This window comes from Aegilops tauschii, chromosome 5 (assembly GCF_002575655.3).
Source record: "Aegilops tauschii subsp. strangulata cultivar AL8/78 chromosome 5, Aet v6.0, whole genome shotgun sequence".
Lineage (NCBI taxonomy): Eukaryota > Viridiplantae > Streptophyta > Magnoliopsida > Poales > Poaceae > Aegilops > Aegilops tauschii.
The window spans coordinates 319,749,268-319,753,671 of NC_053039.3; the positions used below are offsets into that span (position 1 = coordinate 319,749,268).

At 45.7% G+C, this 4,404-nt stretch overlaps 1 long non-coding RNA gene across 1 annotated transcript; it reads right to left on the reverse strand.

Moving 5' to 3' along the window:
* Positions 1–256: 256 nt before the first annotated feature.
* Positions 257–2,213, reverse strand: LOC120965112 (uncharacterized). The gene is made up of 2 exons (XR_012184730.1): positions 1,350–2,213; positions 257–722 (listed from the first exon to the last, which is right to left on the reverse strand). It is a non-coding gene; the product is annotated as an uncharacterized lncRNA (long non-coding RNA).
* Between the last annotated feature and the right edge of the window lie 2,191 nt (positions 2,214–4,404).

The window sequence follows — 4,404 nt, forward strand, 5'->3', positions numbered from 1 at the left end:
TGGATTTTGTCGCATTTTCCCTAGTGATCTCCCTTTTTTCTATTTGCACTTCTGTACATGCCATCAAGTGAAATCAGCAAAAAGATTTCACTTGCTTGGCCGCTAAGAAGCACCTACCCTGCTACTTAGTAGAACAAGTGTACTGGATTGCATATATCCAAAGGAAAAAAAATTGCAAGTCATCGAAAAATGTAAAAGTTAAAGCAGCAGCAGCAACACAGTGTGTAGCAGCCAGTGGCACACAAGCACAAACACCTTGTGGGCACAAGACGGCACACGCTACTTCTCATTCTATAATTACTGAACGTCACCAATACAAATGTCTGAACTTCTACAACCATCAACTAATTTTGCCCAATTGAAAATGCTTCATTTACACAAATTGCTGTAGCGCACTCACGCACATAGCACGCATGCACACATCCATGGCAGAGAAAGCCGAAGGGGAAAAGAATAAGAGTAGGAGTTTATTGAAAAAATCTTGTTCCTTGCGTCACGCGTTTTTTCAGTAACGAAACAGCCTGCATGGTCCTTTGCCACCAGACAATAGCATTACCTGAACTTTAACCCCCAGCCAATTCAAACTGTTGCCCCCTCGGCACCACACCCAGCATGCCGGACAGACGCACGCCACACCCTGTCGTCGTCGGCGTTGCATGCCTGTTGGGGCGACACTGCTGCATGTCGCGCTCCATCTACAGCTTCAATGGCTGAAATGGAAGCTGTGGGGGAAGGAAACGAAGCACCATAAGAAATTGAGATCGCGGTCTAAGAAACTGACACCATGGTGTATCAAAACATGTTATTTTGTTATTTTCCAAAGCATCCGTGTTTGTAAAGTCTGGCATTGATCCAGGGAGATGCATCATCACACAAAATATATAGAGAACTGAATACTTGGGAAAACAAATTGAAGTATCTGCAGGGAGAGCTCAACTTGAACCGGTAACACTGCAGGGTTCATCCCTTTTCATATAATTTCACACGGATGGAGAATATACTGATCAAAATGTGTTTTTTTAGTACGCACATGAGACTATAAGCTTCAGATGATGGAATGTTGGTCACGAAAATTTTCTAATAATCTATGAAGAAGCTAATAAATGAAAAACAGGGGAAAAACACTCTGAATGTACTAAACAAATACTGCACATCCTGAACCTTAATCCACATTCATTCTGAACTTCACCAATACCCTGCAAAATTGCATGAGTTGGTTTCTCATCGTGGCATGGGAGCAGGACATGCCGGCAGTTCTACTACTCCATGAGACAGAGTTCAATCATCTAAGAGGGGAGTTGGAAGCAACAGGAGGAGGAAGGTCAGTACATGTTTGGAGAGAAGGTCACCTGTGGACATGAACATGGCAGGTGGACGACGGGGGAGATGTGGTGTGCTGCTGTGGACGGAACCAAGCGGAGGCAGGGATTCCGCCTCGGGGCGGCGTCTCTGTCGCTGCTCCTAGTCTCCACCAAGCGAACATCGAGGACGGGTGCTTGCGGGGGTGGCCGTCAGGCCTGGTTGGCTCGCACGGGGAAGACGGCGGGGCTTGATTAAGTGGGGCCGCGGGAGGAGGCCAACGGGGCGGCGTCGGGAAGCCGGGAGGTGGAGGCTCGCGGTGGCCTAGCCAGGAGGTGGAGTCACGACGGCGCGTCTGTCGGGGAGGGAGGTGAGGGCGGCGGTGCATCAGTTGAACCGCCCGAGGTGGCGGCGGCGAACTTCCAGGTTGCTGCAGCGGATCTGGGCGCGAGGGCTCGGCCTCGTCCGGTTCCCAGCCAGATTCGGGGCGTACGGTGCTTGGGGGACTTCGGTGGCGAGCTCCTGCCGCATGGCTGCTGTCCATGATGGCCATGGCGGGTACCTGCAGGAGAACAGAGAGAGAGGGTGTGAGGGAGAAGGAAGGAGAGGAAGAGAGGAAGGGAAGGTGCGCGGGAGGCCCCCCTGTGGCTGCCGATCGAGGAGCACGAGGGCTTGGCATCCCCTCGTGCGGGCGCGGAGGCGGATAGGTGAGGAGCAGAGGTAGGCAGCGCGGCGGCCGGATCCAAGACCGGTGGCGCCGGGGCGGCCTGATCCGGGGGTCGGTGGCGGCGCGGCGGCCTGATCTTGAGGCAGGGCGCGGGGGGGAGGGGGCAGATCGAGGGCGGGGCCGCGAGTTCGTCGCAGGAGGAGGAATCGGGGGAGAGCGAGCTGCGGAAGGGAGGGAGACCTCCTCCTTGGCGCCTTTAGCGCCCGTTAGCTAAGCCAGCGCCCGCTGCGTCGCTTGCATGGGCCTGGCCCAGCAACGCTCGCTGGCTGCCGCTGCTCGCTCGTTGGCTGCCGCTGCTCTCCCGCTGGCTCGCTGCCGTCGCTCGATGGTAGGCTCCTGCCGCTCGCTCGCTAGCTGCGTCGCTTGCTCAAAAAAACTGCCTGCTCGATCACTTCTTTTCTTTCATTAAAAAAATGCTACAGTACGTACTGGTTTTCTTGGAAAAAACGAACTGCTTTGCTACAGTATGTACTCTTGTCCTTTGAAAAAAGTTTATCGAATACAAAAAAAAGTTCATCGAATATCGAAAAAGTTCACGAAGTTCAAAAAAAGTTCATCGAATTCGGAAAATTTTCATCTAATTCAAAAAAAAGTTCACCAAGTTCGAAAAAAGTTCATCGAATTCCAAAAAAGTTCACCGAATTTGGAAAAAAGTTCACCAAATTCGAAAAAAGTTCACCTAATATGAAAAAAAGTTCACCAAATTCGGAAAAAGTTCATCGAAATTCGGAAAAAGTTCACTGAATATGAAAAAAAGTTCACCAAATTCGGAAAAAGTTCATCGAATTCGGAAAAGGTTCACCAAATTCGAAAACATAAAATTTGAAAAAAGTTCATCGGATTTAAAAAACGTTCATCAAATTTTCGAAAAATTATCAAAATTCAAGAAAAAGTTCGTCGATTTGCAGAAAAAATCATGAAGGAAAAAAGTTTCGCGAATTTGAAAATAAAAAGAAACAGGAAAGAAAAATGGAAAAGGCAAAGAAGTAAAACACGGGAAAACAAGTAGGCAATCGCATGAAGGGTTGTAGTGGGTTGGTTGTGGCGTGGTACTCTAAACTCACTGGTCTCGGCTTCGATACCTAGCTCTGGCGCACCTTTTTGCAGTTTAGAAAACAGAAAAAAAGAGTCAAAACTGGGCCGGCCCAACGTGGTGAGGGGGGTATGCGCCCGTTAGTGGAAAGGCCTATAGCGGGCGCTAAAGGCGCCAAATAGGATTTAGCGGAGGGAGGTGCGGGACTGGTGGACATTTTCTGGAATCTCGGGAACACCTAATCGGGCCTATATAGGGATTGACTATTCGTCACCCTGGGTGAGGAATAGTTATTCTTCACCCCCTCTATTTTACTATCAATGCACCGTAAATTTTACATTCAGTGAGTTTTGTCTTATTTCCGACGTAAAAAGAGACCGTAAGAAAATATATAATCGTCATAAAAAATATTTTATGTTATGTAAAATTACAAACATAAAAACATAGTGTAAAATACACATAAACAGCAAATTTTCTTGTATTATGACCTATATTTTTATTTTCTTATGCCAAATTTTACGTAGTGAATCAATAGGAATGTAACTATTTGAATTGCAAACGTAATTTAATTATGAAATGGTCGTAAGATTACCTCGGGTGAAGAATAACTTATTCTGCACCCTGGGTGATGAATAGCATTACTTATGACGAGAGGAGGGCAAACGGCGGAGACACGGAGAGATTAGAAGCGGCAGAGGGGTGGGGGTAGTGGGTTCTCTGGTAGTCGGCTCCTTGGTATTAGTGGGGGTTAGTGGGGTTAGTGGATCCCTAGTAGTGGGGTTAGTGGGTCCCTTTGGTGTTTAGTTGGATAACTGGCATCAAACAAGTGGCTACAAAAAACACGTGGCAAAGAGAGGGGAACAAGAATGAACCTACACAAAAGAGAAATGAGTGCACGTGGCTGGCAACACATGGCAAACCTATAAATTTGTTTTTGATTGATTCATAAAAATGCAGCTCGAAAAAATAAAAAAATTACTAACATTACTATTCATAAAAATCAACTATAAAAGGGAGAAAAATGAACACATATAAGGGAAACAAAGAAATAATAAAATTTACTCTCGTTTCTCTTTTTCAAAGTAAACAAAATGATTTACATTTTGAACTCATGAATTTTTTTTTTGAAAATTGAGCAAGAGAAAAAACTTAATTTAGGATCGTATCAAAGTTGATGTCGTTTGATCTATATAAAAATCAAACATGACAACATGATCTAAAAAAATTATATTAAAAAGAGTTTAGAGCATAAGAAGATCTTATAGAGAATATTGAAGTGATCACGAAGAAAAAGATTTATATTCTACCACATCAGAAAGTTTGATCACATGAAATTCGAAATTAA